This window comes from Cryptotermes secundus, unplaced genomic scaffold (assembly GCF_002891405.2).
Source record: "Cryptotermes secundus unplaced genomic scaffold, Csec_1.0 scaffold899, whole genome shotgun sequence".
Taxonomy (NCBI): Eukaryota; Metazoa; Arthropoda; class Insecta; order Blattodea; family Kalotermitidae; genus Cryptotermes; species Cryptotermes secundus.
This window is the reverse complement of record NW_019731283.1, coordinates 51554-68522: the sequence shown is the minus strand read 5'-3', so window position 1 is coordinate 68522 and position 16969 is coordinate 51554. Positions and strand designations below refer to the sequence as shown.

Sequence of the window (16969 nt, the reverse complement as noted above, 5' to 3'; positions counted from 1 at the left end):
TCAGAAAATCTGGTAACGACGAGAATCGAACCCGAGACCTCTGGATCTGTAGCCAGGAACTCTGACCACTAGACCACAGAGGCGATCTGTTACTTAGACATATATGTTTTATATACGGTAAGATGTTCGTAGAGATTGACATAAAAATTTTACGCACCTTACCTTATTACATAAAATATGAAGACAGCAAAGTAAAAGCCATAATTTAATAGCGTATTTGTTATCCTTCTCAATACTTAATTCTGATCTGTCTATATGAAATAAAAGCTTAATTCATTTACCTTCTATACAACTAGGCGGATAGTCACTACACAGAAAAATGGTACAAAACTGCATTTTTATTACGAGAAAAGTGATTGTGTTTTTAGTTTTCTCATCTTACTGTTAGCAGTTTCCCGATAAATTTGACGTGTGATTTTAGGGCAAAGAATGCCTATTTGAACTGTACCCTCTTTTCTTAAAAACTGTTAAACCATCCAGAGATCCAAAATGTGGGTCCAGTGTAGTAACAAAGTAAGGACAGCTGTCCCTGTGCTGAAACACGCACCGTCCCGTGCAGAGCAACGGCTACACAGAGTTTACTCGCGCATTCTTAACCTCTTATTCATCATGAAGCCATAACATTCTTTAACCGCAACCAATTGTTTTGTTTTTAAACAGCATTTTATTTTTATTATTTTTTTGCGGAAAATCTTTCTGTACTTTTATTGTATAGGAGTGAACAAACTCCCTGGTTCAGAGTCCCCCTAAGCACTTAACAGTCTGTTTTCTTCCCAGAACTTATTCTTTCTTCTATGCTATTCTAATTCTTGGTTACATTTATATATGGATAGGGAATTTTTAAAAAATTGTAATTAAACTAATAATCACAAATATTTGGATTTATTGGTCTGTAATTATTATTACACGAGACATGTGTCACATTTGCTTCAACGTCTCGCTTACATGGAATTCCCTTTTTTTACTTCTAGGATATTTGTATCTGTTTGTTTACTGCTATCAAGTGTAGAATAATTACTTTGTTGTTGAAATATTGGTTTACGTAAGTAGTCTCTCGTGGTTTTCCAAGAAATTCTAATTATACATAAACGAGACAAGCAAATTGGGAAGGCACACGCAATATAATGCGTCTTTTACACGTGAAAGGACGAGATCTGTTTCGAAATATCCCCTTATTTGCTACATAATAATACATGACTTTATACAAGCGACGAGTACTTGGCATAATTATGCCGTCCGTGCGTGTAACAAAAACTGGTACCGATTCCTAAGAGAGACGCCAGAGGTCAGAAGATAATGACCAAGAGAATCTCTCTTTACAAGTAGACTACTCTCTTCCAGTATAAGTCTCCCGTAAAACAAGTTTTCATTTATACGTAAAACGATTTCCTGCATTCTTATAATTCTCGAAGGGTTCGTAGCTTAGTTCATTCTAAACCAAACAATTAGTACAGACCTACTTCACTGTGCCTTTGTGGTCTAAGTTTCCTCGTTCTCGTCTTTCCTCACCGATCAGCAGAATAACAGTGGGTTTTCCAAAGATTGTGGTCTGTCTGTCTTATATCGTGCAGATATGAAAGCAAGACGTTATGTGGAGAGCTCATCGCCTGCTTTCCATTGATACGATACGGACAGCGTGGCACGTAGTAGCGTAGTTGGTTGAGGCACTATACTACAACCCTGAAGGTCGCAGACTTGATTTCCGACGAGGTCATCGGATTTTTCAATTGACCTAATCTTTCTAGCCACACTATGACCCTGGGGTCGACTCAGTCTCTGACAGAAATGAGTACCAGGTATTTTCCTGGGGATAAAGGGCGGCCGGCGCGTAAGGCTCACAAATTTACCGCCATCTTTGAACCGACTGTCTAGAAAATGTGGGAGCCTCAACGTCTCGCAACCCTATGGGTCTCCTCAGCCTGTTACAGGAATAACTTCACTTTTTTACGACACGGATGACACAGAAAAAGAAGCCTCCAACAATTCTTTGTTGTCGCGGAAACATTTTTACCTGGTTGTTACCTAGCAACGATGGGGAAAAGTACACAAACAGACCCACAGACACACACGTCTAACAATTCTTCCAGTGTTGAGAGTGTTCGTTGCAACGGAACGTGTTTACCGAGCCGTTGCCTAGCATCGATATGCGTGAATGCACATAGAGACAGAGTGACGGGAGGGATTTATGAAGTACGCTCTTGATATGGGCTCAGTTGCCACAACATACATACTAATTTCCTTAAAGATTAATTCAGGCATTCAGAAGTTAATGGAGAAGGAGGGGCTTCATAGACACGCAGACAACATAGAGGTCACATAAGCATATTTTTATTTTCTTCAGAATAAGGAAAGCAGGCTAATAACTGGCTTCAAGTACGAGTACGTATTCTATTAGGATGTACAAACATGTTTATTTACGAAGAAACTATCTCCTGTTGCGTGATGTCGTGTGGCCCCTTAGGTATTTACCTACGTTTCGGAAGAGTTTGATGCCTCCATTTTCAGGGTTGAATATGTACATGTATTTACGCGCACATGCACATACAAACGAGTCACTCATCAAAATGACACTCACGATGGAAACAGAGACTCCCTCCGAAACTCTGGATGCTGACCCAGTTCTGGCGCGGCTCATCGCCCGAGACTTCATGAAGTTAGCTTGTGGTACTTCCAGGCAATCTATGTATGATATCCTGCAGCCTGTGAAATATAGCGCAAAAACACAAACATAAACAGAAAGGCATCTACATTTCTGGGTTCACATGACGCATATTTATTTCAGGAGAAAAATTATTTTCTAAACACCTACTAAATTCAACATTAGAAAAGGAATCATGCATCAGTTGCAAACAGGCGGAAACACTCGATAAATCAATTGCCAAATTTATCGTTTAGCTTCGTGTTACATGATGGATCTCTGTGTTAGTCAGTACTACACAGCAGGAATATACAAAATGGCCGGATTGTGTATGAGCCTGAGAAACTCACTCGTTGAATGAGATTATTCACACGAGTGAAGCAACTGAATTCTGGATGGTACCTAGGATTAGCTGACTTATCTACTTATTTACCATCAGTAACACAATGTCTAATATTTCTATTTGTTATAATTATGCTGGTATGGTTTCATTCTTCCCATGACAGCTGTCGTTCTCACCGCAGCCGACATAAATTCATGACATAAAACATTGTAAAATTTCTTATGAAACGGACTCTACAAAACATTGACTTTTGTTGAGAATTAGTAGTAATCATTTAAGGAGATATTCGTAAAATTAAATTTAGCTCGCAACTGAAGCGTTAATTCTAGTTCGTTCAGAAGTTAATATCTTATAACTTCCGTATAAATGATTATATTGTCCGGTATGAAGTTTCGATAGAACACTTTTTTTTTCAACAGGACCCCCGATGTGGCGGGGAATCTGTTTAGACCTACATGCAGATTATTCTCGCATTACGACTCGAAACACAAATTCAACAGGTCAAATTGTTGAAACCAAAAAGATGAAAAGAAAGCCAATCGAATAACTCCATTCACACGGTCCTGGCACTGGGTGTGGACAGTATCATATAACATGCGCGCGCCTGTGTGTGCGTAATACGTCTCGGCCTTCGAGTTATAATTACTTAAGTTATTAATGCTATTTTACGTTTATTTTGCCATAGCTGAGAAATTACTACTTTGCAACTAATGACCCTCTTTCGAGTTTCGATTCCTGTGAGCTACTAAGTAGTTCGTGCATAACGCAATCAACTGCTTTCTTTCTCAACTCCCGGCTTTGAGACGATTACCGGTATGACCGGCTGACCTGTGACGAAGGGAGGGCTCTTAGATTTCGTGGTCGATTGTTCCAACCTTCAGAAAATGGGAGTAGAACAACCATTTGAAATCCGGATCCTTGGAAAGCGTACTTCTCGTCACATTACTGCAAGTGTCCTCATCTGTAATATTCAGTTGTCAAACGTTAAACTTATTAAGTATTATAATAAATTAGCGAAACATGCATAATGAGGCGCTTCATTATATGTGTTCTTCATTAGATATTATTAAAAAAATTAAATCGAGGAAGGTATGGTTGGCGAGGCGTGTAGCATGGTTGGAAGAGATGAGACATGCACACAGATTTCTGTTCCGAAACCCTGAAGAGAAAAGTCTACTTGGTGTATGTATTTGCGTACAGGATGATAATACTATTTTTTTATTGCTAGTAGGGTGGGACTAAGTGCCTTGTACTGCGGCCACTTCTGGCCTATTGTACCAGCCCCAGATGATAGGTGAGGGTGATTGTGGAGCAATTGGCGGAATGAAGATTGGCAGGGGAAACCGAAGTACTCGGAGAAAACCTGTCCCAGCGCCACTTTGTCCACCACAAATCCCACTTGACCAGAACCGGGATCGAACCCGGGCCGCTGCGGTGGTAAGCCAGCGACTAACCGCTTGAGCTATGGCGCGGCCCTTAATGATAATACTAAATAAAACGTTAAAGAAACACTACATGAGAGTGTGGACTGAATATATCTGGTACAGGATAGGGAGGGATATTTCTTGGCTAGATGAGTGACTATTGGCTTGTCAAGAGCTCCACTCAGTGGAATAAGTTGAGGGTGATAAATTTGTATTGCATAGAAACGTGTGAAGTTCCAAATTCCCACGCAAGTGACTATGAAAATTGCTGTCGCCTGTAATTTGATGTCATGTAGTGTGGTAGATGTTTACTGACGTTTCGGAGGAATGTGCTGCCTCTATTTTCAGGATATAATATGTATTATATAAACTGAGTTGTAACTCGTATTAAGTAAAGGTTTCAGTTCCACTTCTTTTGCAGAATAATTCTTCTGATTAATTTACAAAAAAGACTGGGACATATATGATATCTAACTTTACTATTCACACTCTTTGCTTGTTCAAGAAAACACGCCGACTCTGCTTGTTTGCGGATGGCTATTCAGCATTCTTGTGGAACCCTTTTGGACCATACTTGGAATCAACTGTTGACGTGTCACTCACCGGAGCATTCGCCATTAACAGGGATAAATAATTCAGAAATATTTCCGGTTTATATTTGGAATAAGAAGATACTGTGCATCTGTAACTTCATTGTTCATATATTATAAATAGCGTAAACAATTATAACATTTTTTTTTTCATTGGGTGCATCCTGTTGTGTGTCTCAGACAATATATAATATGTAGGAACACCGTCAACACAACAAATATTTCAGTTATTACATTAGATCTTTATTTACTGTATGATCGAAACATGTCGCAGTAAATAAAGATGTAAATGTAATACGGAAATATTTGTTGTGTTGATGGTAGCATAGTTCCTACATATTATATATTAACTACAACATAAACAGAATAAAGCAAAATTATACTTACAAAGCAGGGTTCATAATGAACTGAATTGTGACGTCAGAAACCGCTGCTTACTACAACATCACTTTCAGCAAAGACCTTCACAAGGGTTCTGTCTTCTGGGATACAAACCCGTGTAGTCCGTTCGCAGTCAACCGACATTTCGGAGTAACGGACTACACGGCTATATATCTCCCAAAATAGAACTTTCCATAACCACCACTGTGAGAATCTGAAATCCTACATTTTCACAGTTTGAAAGGCCAACATCAACTGAAGGATTACTATAAAAGGCTCTGACGTCAAAGGAAAGAAGTGATGTCTCCTAATTAAATTTAGCATATTCTGTGCACAACTGCACCTCCTGGGTCTTGACCTCAGTACATAACAATTGCATTAATGGCTAAGTTTCTGCTGTTAATGAGGATGAAGTGAGATAACCTTGGGCGTAGGGGTCAAAGTCTAACATTTGTACATCGTTATTATAACTTTATTATAACGAAGTTATCGCTGTCAGTGACAAGTTATTTCGGAAACAGGAAGTGAACTTCGGAAACGTCCTGCGTGACTTATTCCTCTCCGAAATGCTGAAGAGTGGGATCACTATTTCAGTGTTTGTGTGGCATTTCACGATCATGTTAATTGTGAATCTGTATTTGCTCCAGTCATGCTTCGCTGTTGCGTCAAGTGACACGTGTTCTGATATTTTTTTTTTCTGGCAGATTGGCGCCGGTTATGGACGCAGCTTTGACGAGTTTCTTTGAGATGAGAAACGCTTGCGAATGTTCTTATACATTTATTCTATATTTAACTGAATTATGTGATATGTGGCTTGGAAATTTTTAACGTTTCACAACTACATTAAAATTAAAAAATTAAAGCTATCCCTGTACCAGGCTGTGAAGGCCCATAGGGTTATGAGACGTTGAGGGTCCCACATTATCTAGACAGTCGGCTCAAAGATGGCGATAAGGTTGTCAGCCTTACGCTCCGGCCGCGCTTTACTCCCCACGAAGGTTATTTAATTCATTCCTGGAACTCGTTTCTGTTAGAGGCTGAGTCAACCCCAAGGCCATAATGCGGCTGGAAGGATTAGGTCAATTGAAAAAAATCCAATGACCTTATCGGAACTTGAACCCGCATCCTTTCGGCTTGTAGCATAGCCCCTCAACCAACTACATGCTTTCTAAAAATGAAAATCAGTACAGAAAAGCGTTTTCGGTTTGTTGTTGGCTGTTGTGTATGACTTTAAACGCTGGGGTCAACGAAATGTTTAGATTTTATTGCGATGTCTGATGAAAACTGGACGTAGGTCTACATCGGAGTTGCATTTCGTTTTTACACTCTATCACTGCGAAAAAATGTGCCAGGATACGTTGCCACTTTATTTGCGGTATTTATCGGTTTTACTTTCACGCTATGAAAGCCGGAAGAGATTTTCTTAAACGTGCCAGTACCATATGTTTCATGATTTAAAGAAATAGAAAAAAAAGTGAAATCCACAAAATCATAGTGGTATGTTGTCAGGTGGTGAAACCGTAAGTCTTACGCATCTGTACACACCCTTTCTGCATGTCCACATCGTAAAGAGCGCAAGCTACGAAGTGGCGCAATATATTGTGACGTTTTTCGCATTCGTTCGTGCGGTGAAGAGCACAAAAAACAAAAAACAAAAACTCTCCATGGCTATATTCCGCAAGAGAACTATACCGACCGAGCGACCGCCGCTTGTCGGCGAAATTAGTACCAACTTTAGAGGATAGAGGGTGTCGCGTTGTCAGCGCAACGAATCCCCATGGCCGTTAATTTCGGTTTTCTAGACCAGAGCCGCTATTTCCTTGAAATAGCTCCTCAGTTATCCTCATGACGCTGAGTGGACCCCGTTCCAGTCCCACTAATTCTCAGAAAACCTGGTAGCGCCGGGAATCGAACTCGGACCTTTGGATCTGTAGCCAGGAACTCTGACCACTAGACCACAGAGGCGGTCCCAGTTTTTACAAACCATTACCAATGTTAAGAATGTCGATTTAAAGTCTGCTGATGAAACTGCAGTGATCTTCAAATATGATTGGGAGTTAGTAACTATGTCACAAATGGATATGAAACGTAAAACATTTACTTCTCGACATATCCTCCATCAACACTGATACACCTGTCCTATCGCTTTACCAGTGCGTCGAAACCCACACAGAAGTCTTTTGACTGTCTCAGCCACTTCCGCACCTTCGTTTCTACCTCTTCTTTCATCAGCTTAACCTTTACTACCAAGGTGGATTTTAGCGGACCAAACAGATGGAAGTCACTAGGAGCCAAGTCTGGGCTGTAAGGCGGATATTCAAGAAGTTCCCACTGTAGTTCAAGAATTCTCTGTTGGGTCGCTCGGGCTGTATTGGGTGTGATATTGTCATGTTGAAGCCGTGACCCTCTTGCCAGTTGACCTGAAAGTTTTATATGAATTGCATCCCGAAAATTCAATAGAACTCACAGTATGATGCAGGATTCACACTTTTACCATGCTTCTGAAAATGGGCTAAGAGAGCCCCAGAGGATGGTAAGCATAAACTTCCCACCATAAACAGAAAATATTTCTTTATGAATATTCTTTGCATTGAGTCCTTTTGAGCATAAAGACATACAAGAGAACTCTGTTCTTCGGTAGTATATTCCTCAAGCGGGGTCGCCATTTTGACTACTGAAACCAACCTCTGGACATGCGCATGCTCATCTGCTACCTAGACTGTCATGAAGCTGGACTGTGCTGCTACCTAGTGATACACACAGAAAACCTATTACATCCATTACTGCTGATTTACTTCCATTTGTGAACTATTTACTCACTCTCCCTCATAGCATTGAAGCAGGGCGTTAACTTACTTCAACCCTGTCCCATTAGAAACCCCTATGATAGTACATCACTGACCTACATGTATAGTGAAGGTTTAGACAGTAAACCCAAATGTCTTTATTATGGCCTGAGCGACCTTTCGACATTCTCAGCCACATGGTCACAGTGGAGACAGGGGTTTCTTGTTTAAGGTGGTCAAAATTTGCTTGCGTACAAAGATAAATCTTGAGAGAATGGTTGGTTTAGTTATCATCTCTATGTAAACGTGATGTATCTAGTACATTACAATGTTCAGTTGCTCTGGAGACCTTTGGTCAATTGGAAGCTTGAAGACTTCTTTGATTCCTCAGTATTTTCCAATTTAGGTGAGTGTCTCAATAGATATTCAGCTTACCCTTGAGCAACCTTTTATAGCTATGATCTAATATTGACTTTGCACCCATAAATATCAGATTCATGCTTTAATGCTTTCAGGATATTTTATTAGAGTATCTAGGCTATATAGTGTTGATGGTAGGATGGCTGATAAATGATGAATTTTGAAGGATATAGAAGGAAGCAGTTGTGATCTGATCGAGGCACTCTTCAGGCGAGGAAAGTCATCAGTCAGGACAGTTGGTGTTCTGGCTGAGATTTGAACAGAGCACCTCTCAAATATAATTCTATTGTGTTACCTCCATATCAGCCTGTCTGGTGACCTAACAGTTAACAGCTCCAAACTATCAGAAACTGCTTTTGTTGTTCATGATAGTTACATACATTTAACTTCTGTAGTTTTTTAAACACCCATGTCATTTTTGTGACCTTTATAATGCGATGCATATGGGGCACACCTTGCATGTAACAGCAAAATTAACAATTTTCCTGCAGTTTCCTCTAGGAACATCTTTATTGTTAACAATTTTCTCTGTGATGGACTGTAGAAAACAGAACATTGCAGACAAATGGACAGCTTGACATTTGGCTATTGCATATATTGACTGTTATACTCGCTGTAGAATAACTCTAAGGAATTTTGTCTCACTAAAATTATAGATATCATGTTTCTTGTGATTGTTGTACTCTGACTTGCTTATTGTGTTTACTTGTTCACTGACTTGTTCAACAACCTGTGCAACCAGGATCTATGGAATGCATATAATATACCCACCCTCTGTATCCATCAGTCTGAATTATAAAGCATAACGCATAAATATTTAAATATTTATCAGGGAGTTCTGAAACATACCATTAAGGAATTGGAATGAACAGCATAAAATATTTTAAGAAATGTATTCAGTTAATCATTACTTGATGACTTATTATTGCTGCTTCTTCTACCAACATTAGCCAATATCACAAAATACCCCAGTAATGAGCACCACAAAGGTAACAAGAGATTCCTTCATAACAAATTAGCTTGATAGATAAATAATCATCTGAAGACTAAGGAAATGGTGGAGGGAAGAAGTATGGTAAGTTACACAATAAAGTATGAAAAGAACACATACAGGAAGACAAGGAAAATGCAGGACACTTGCCATAATATGCTTCTAAAAAGAACAGTGAATGATAGTGACGATAATGCACTTTCTTAGAGCCTGTGCAGAAACATTTTTAATACCAGCTTCACCCAAATCAGTCCAAGCCTGATGCTGGCAAGACAATCCACTCATTTTGCATGCATAAGTTGAATCCTTGAATCCACACACACACAGAGGGAGGATGCATGATCTCTCTGAAAAAGTCTGACTGTGAACCCAGCCAATAGGTCTGGTGCAAAGAAATGGACAAAAATCACCAAGGCACAAAGAAAGGTCCAGTGAACCATCTCCATGCTCAACTTCCAAACACTGTGGTCAGATACTTCTTTTGGCTTATTTTGGATTTCAAGTTTAACTGTGGTCAGATGGTTAACAGTCTTACTTTGTGTTTGGAACACCCCACATCCAAATATTGGCCAGAGGCTAGTTATCTCACATGTTTTATTATGTTTGTGTCAATGTGAGCAAACTTAAAAAAATATCTTAAGGTTGGTCCACTGACAAGCAACATAAATTCAGATAACTGACCAATTGTTACCCACACAGTCTGCGCAGGAACAGGACATCACTGACCATCTAACTCCACCCACCATTCCCACCCTGTCCAGGCTGCAAATGATGACAGCTCTGTTTATAAACATAGCATGTGAGCACAACACTCATCTACTGCTGATGATGGAGACAGACAATCTGCCATGAGAACTTAAAATCATATACACCTGTATTCATATAGAGATAGTATTATAGTAAGGAAGAAAAATTCCAGTAAGTACTCCTTTTTAGCATCCTGATGAAGTTCTGCACTTCTTTCAGTTTTCTTCTTATTTAATTGTATGTAGCAGAATCTGTACAGAGACACATTAAACAAGGTCATTATGCTGCTGCTGCTCATTGAACATCTGAGGTAAAGTTGTCCCAGTGCTTAACTAATTAAGTACTAAATGTATGGGGGAGTGGATATATAAATCCACATCTTCTTGACCTCAGTACTAGTTGGAGGTTAGTAGTCAGCTTCACATTCCCGGCCACTTCACCCCCGGGGAAAGAGCCCCAGGTACCCATTGGATAGGAGGCTGGATGGGTCTCAGAGCCAGTCTGGATGATGGGAAGAGAGATAATTCCTGACCCTACCGGGTCTCAAACTCCGATCCCTCAGTCGGCCAACCCGTGGCCAGTCACTATGCTGATTATGCTAATCCAGCTCTCACTCGTTGAACATCTTATGGTGTTAAAATTTCTAAATCTTGAACAAAATCTCTTGATGTGAATGAAGAAAAAATTAGGAAATACTTTATCAGCAGTGTTCAAATGGAATATGTATATGGTAAATGTCACTGATAACGAAACTGCCAGTCCAGGCTGACTTGCAAAAACATTAATTTCATATTCTTTATGAAAACAAGTTTAGTCAAGTGTGGTGTAAGGAACAAGAGAAATTATTAAAATAAAGGTATATAAGATATTATAGAGAAATATTGTTAAAGCCATTTGAACTTCTGATGAAGACAGAAGTACACTGCATCCCTGAGCAGTGTAAAATACACTTGATGATGCAAATGCAATTTGCATCACCAAAATTTCTTTCATTAAGATTCACTTTAGTATTGTCCTTCCATCTCCTCCTCAAGCTTCAGTAGTTCAATTTCCAAGTGATTTCTGCACCAAATTACATTCTTTCCACTCCTCTATGTTGCTACTTACAAACTGTGTTTCTCCATCAGAGCCAATTGTAGCTGATGCAGCAGTTCCCCACACCATAACAACATGCTGAACTGAAGACAGCACTTGATAGCAGTTACATAAAGCTTTCTTAAGTGATTGGGAAAATTTTATCTCCTTGTGTCAACTACTCTCATCAGAAATAAAATAAAGGATTGCCATCTTGCAAAGATAAGAGGAATAATTTTATATTACAGTAGTAAAACCACTGAATACAGTATTACATAATTAAAATTAACTTCGCCATACACGATTCTGCAATATATATTTGCCGCCTGCTGGGGTTCCTTCAGTAGTTTCATTGCTTTAATACACAATTGGCAATGCAGCAGTGATGTCAAATATTAAATTAAAGTTTTTCTTGTTTGGCTCTGTGCATTAATCAACCAAGGAAAATAATTTGACTGGTTTAGCATGACATCTGTAACTGTATTTAATCTTAAGGACAAATTACGATTTCGTGGGTCCAGTTTCAGCTTATAAAATACCAGGTTTCATCATATTAACATAAAAAGTAAAGCTATCCCTGTAACAGGCCATGGAGGCCCATGGGATTGTTAGATGTCGAAGCTCTCACATTTTCTAGACAATCGACAGATGATGGTGACAGACGTCACCCTTATGCGCCAGCCACCCTTTAACACCCAGGAAGATTCCTGGTACTCATTTCTGTTAGAAGCGGAGTTGACCCCAGGGCTGTAGTGTGGCTGGAAGGACTAGATAAATGGAAAAAAAAAAACACCTCATCGAGACTCAAAATCACGACCTTTCATCTTGTAGCATAGTGCCTCAACCAACTACGCTACTGTGTGCCCCCTCCATAATAACTTGTTTGGAAGAAGGACTGCTTGGCAAAGTGATGAAATTTTTCATACGGCAACAATAATTCTAGTCTAGCACTAGACCACAGACCACCATGCTATGTCATTATACCAGATAGTTTAATGCTTATTATGAAAATAAATGAGTAGCTTCTGAGTGAAGATAAAACTGTTTACGGCAGTTATCTCGTTTTTGCAGTTAATATGTTTAGGAGTAGGTTTTAATATAAAGGCAGATAATAACATACAGAAGTCTAGACTACTGTGTACTGTCAGAGAGTGATGAATAGTGTTATCTAACAGTAAGTGGTTCAAAGTTCTTGAGTTCTTAACTAATATATACAATTTTTGAGCCAGTTTGGTGCAATGGTATCTTTGAGCATCTAACTGGCCACAAGTAAAATCTAAGTCTAGGCATGACAAGTTGATGCATATCTGGGAAACTTTAATACTGTATAATAATCAAGTAATGAGGCCATGATGGAAATGTATATTGCTTCCAACACTAATTATTGAGTTTCATATTAATTTCAGTGCAAATTTTATTTATTTCCACTGAGCTCCATTAGCATATCAAGAATAGACATATACATATATTCCATTTCAGAGTGCACTCAGTTTTCAAATGTGTTCTATATCATTTTACATTTTCCTATATAATATCTTGATGTCATTTACTGTGAACATATCTGTTGTTAACAAAAACAATAAGCAACAGAGATATTGCTTTGTGTAGACACATTTTGTTAAATACATATCATAATAAACAAGGTAGGAAATGCATGTATATTGCAATAATTCTGTAGTGTTTGCCTCCTTTTTCTACTTGTCTCTAAAACCATAAGCCTTGTTGGAAAAAAAAAAGAGTATTGGACATAATACATAATTTTTCTCTACAAATTTTGAGCTGTTAAATATTTAGAGAGTTACACTTGAGATGCGAGCAAAAACACATATAAATGTTCTTGTATAGTATCTGCTATTGCTGTCCAGTTTTAAGAATAATTGGGATATAACCAGGGCTTGAGGTGGGGCAGGATGCGGCGGGATGGCATCCCGGTTCTTTTCTAAATGGCTTAAAAGCATCCCGTTACGTCTTTGACAGTAAATGCAATGTACAATACCTTTGTTGTTGTTGTTGTTGTTGTTGTTGTTGTTGTTGTTGTTGCTGTTGTTATCTGTTTCATGGTTGTACAGGCTACTCCCCTGCGTCGTCTAATTAAATTTTGCTTTCGTGTGGTACTGTTTGAAGCACCCAAGAATGCACAGTCCCATATCACATTTCTCGCACTTCGTCTGAACACGTTTCCTCCTTCCACGTGCAGAACCATCCTGGTTCTATTTTCATTCCACCTCAAGCACTGGATATAACTGCAAATTTTAGTAGAACTCCATATAAATTTTAATTAAAATTCATTCAGTAGTTAGCAAGTTCTTACATGTGGAGAGACAAAAAGATGAACTTGGTGAAATTAGCAGAAACATTTTTGAAGATTCTTGCTGTGAACATGCCAAAGATGTTTAAAGTAAAAGTTACAGATACTGATCCATTTTGCCTTTCATAGGAAGGTACACTACATGACCTTGAAATTGGGTTTAAATGACCAAATCAGATATGTGGTGATGTGTTTAGGTCTTTAAGTGTTCCTGGAAATTGGATATCTTAGTAGCACACAGTAGAATAGTAAGTATTTTATTTTCTGTATTCATTTTTAATGAGAAGCCATCAAAGGTTTCATTACAAATTTCATAACACTTTAGTTGATCAGACAATTCTTACAATGTCTTAGTTTCATTTCTTATAGAGTAAGGTTGAGTAGACCAATACACACACACTAAAATTACTAAATCTGCTTAGGTTTAATGTCAGCTAGCCATTCCACATTTCTTAGATAGCAGTGAAATTGTGCAGGATATGAAATTACAGGTAGCTAAATAAAGAAGATACCACAATTTTTTGTTCATCTATGCACTGAATGCACATAATAATTTTTCATCCTACTACTTACACAGTTTATGTTTTTTTTTTTCTCATTTTAGAAATTCCATTAAATCACTCATTGAAGTTACAGTAGTTAAATAGCATAGGACATTTCAGAAAATCTGTAAACTGTACCATTACCTTAAAGATACATATTTCATAAACAATAAATCTTTAATTACCAGTATTAGTAGTTACCAGGTAACTACTATTCCTCTGCTTTTGTGCACAAGTCTTCTCTAAATTTCAGCTTCCTTCTGACTGAACTTAGTCTTCACTTCGTCCCACTTATAATTCCTTGGTATGGACCACCGTAGAAAACACCGTTTTCAACAGTACCTCTGTTGTGTGTTGATTCATTGCCGTGGAGATGTTGCATAAATCATCTTGCGCCTAGGTCCATTTTTTTCATTCCTGCATTCTGGTTGCGCCTGATGTCCCTTCCAGAACGTTTGTCCTTTAGGGGCTCCTCTTGCAATATTTTCTCTGCCTGGTGCAGGAATGTCCCACTGGTCATTACTATGCGTTCGGAGGTCAACAACTTTCGGGACCCCCCTTGCCCTAGGTCCTTTTCTCCGGCTGTCAGCAGGGTCCTACGGCTTGATGCCAATCCCCATACTGCTCTGCAAGTTTTCCCTGAGGACTCCTCTTTAGGGACCTTCTCATGCACCTCTACAGACTCTATTTCCACTGAGGTTGACTCCTTGCTCTCCAGATAGAGTTCCTGCTCTTCTAGGTAGGCCTTCATCTCTTTTCGATTGGTAACTGCCTTGGCCTTCATCATTTTTAGACAAGCCACTGTCGCTTCTTGGTAGGCCGTTTTCTTTTTTCGCCAGCATACACGTTGGCTCCTACTCTTTCCTGACGGGCATCCATCTATGCTATTATTTCTTCCTGAATGGCCTTTGACCTGGCTTGGTGGATATGCATCTGGGAGATGAGAGTACATTGAATGACTTCAAAATTCACATTATTGGTCTTTATTTCAGCTTCGATTTTGGCTTCAAGCCTCAACATCAATACTTCATTCATTTCCTTTAGAGCTGCGTCCACCTTCGCCTGGTTGGTTCTTACTTCTTTTTTCATTTTCTTTAGATTTGCGTCTGTCTTGGCTTCCACCAGGGAGGTTAAAAAGACCTGAGTTTCAATTATTTCTTGCATTGCTTTCAGGAGTTCTGATATTTGTTCCATTTTTGTGGGCTGATAAACAATGCTCCAGTGCAGTTTCAAATCCAACCACTTCTGATGCCAGTTTACATGTGTATGAGTGACTCTTGACGGGGTTTTGAATTCAATATTGGATTTATTGACCACTTTAACACACAACTTGTAATTACATTTAACTATAGTGTCAATGCTAATTTCCACACTTTACAGATCATTAGAACGCATGCTAAGTCTTTTCCAGCCTTCAGTGTCTTCACTGGTTATTGCCTGGTAATTGCTGAAGCAATGGCTATTCCTATGCTTCCATGCTCAAGTCCTCTCTGAATGACATCTCTCTTCCAACTGAAATCAGTTGGTCTATTTGGGTGTGTGTCATTTATTATTAGACCAAGAGCATGGAGACATACATACCAAATGGTTGTAATACCTGTATGTATGGATTGTTGAATGATAATAATGATAATGATAATAATGGGACACATAAAAACAAGATAATAATACTGCACCTACATCCCTACAAGTATACAAAATAACACACAAAACACTGATGCTGCAGGAGAAAGACAGCGCATGAGAACACAATGAGTGATGTCCTCTAACAAATGTCTTTTAATAAGCGGGTGAAGAAAAATTAAAATATTAAAATATTTTAATCCGGGGAATAATGCGGCTTAATTTCATTGAAAATACAGTGTAGCAATTTTGTCAAGTTGGACAGTTCCCTGATGATGGTCGGGTATTCATTCATTCATTCATTCATTCATTCATTTGCATTCTGTTAATCCATACAAGGTCAAACCAACCTATGGGATATAGAACCTGTCAAGATACAAATATAATATAAACATAAAATAATGATATATACATACATTCATAACGAGCACAATAAGGACGTAAAGTAAAACACAGTATTGCATAACAGCAGTGTCACAAAACACATTTTGATCAAAGACACAAGCAAAACACAGTATTGCACAACAGTGTCACAAAACACAGTTTGAACAAATACACAAGATAATAGTGAAGACAATGAAACATGAACGAATTAAACTTAACAGTGGGAAGACCTCTCACAACTAATCAAAATGTACAAAGGGCAAGAAATATAAAAAGAACCATATTCATTAGGAAGTTAATTGGTAATCTTCATCAATACTATAGAATGCATGTTCTGTAAGGTAGGTTTTTAATGAAGATTTGAAATGCTTAATATCTTTAGATAGCATTTTAATATTTAATGGTAAGTGGTTATAAATCTTACTTCCAGAAAAGAGTACTCCTTTCTGTACAGATGATAGATTTGTAGAAGGCAAGTGTAAATTGTGGTTGTAACGAGTATTAATATCATGAATATCAGAATTAGATATAAAGCAACTTCTGTTCTTGATGACAAAGACAAGTAGTGAGAATATGTATTGAGACTGAAGTGGCAATATTTGTAATTTTTTAAATAATTCACGGCATGAGTCGTATCTACCTGAACTAGTAATAACTCTTATTATTCTTTTTTGAATTTTAAAAATACTGTCACTGAGATAAGAATTACCCCAGAAGA

The 16969-nt window shown here is 38.4% G+C and overlaps 1 protein-coding gene across 2 annotated transcripts in view; it reads left to right on the top strand.

Moving 5' to 3' along the window:
• The first annotated feature begins 12495 nt into the window (after positions 1-12495).
• LOC111866920 (cytochrome P450 6k1) overlaps positions 12496-16969 on the top strand; it is a 10239-nt gene continuing 5765 nt past the window's right edge. Inside the window, exon 1 of one of the 2 annotated variants that reach the window (XM_023856289.2) lies at positions 12496-12568. The gene's annotated coding sequence lies outside the window, so the exon portion shown is untranslated. Of the gene's footprint in view, positions 12569-13845; positions 13951-16969 lie in introns of those variants that run through there. The other variant, XM_023856290.2, reaches the window with a different exon arrangement.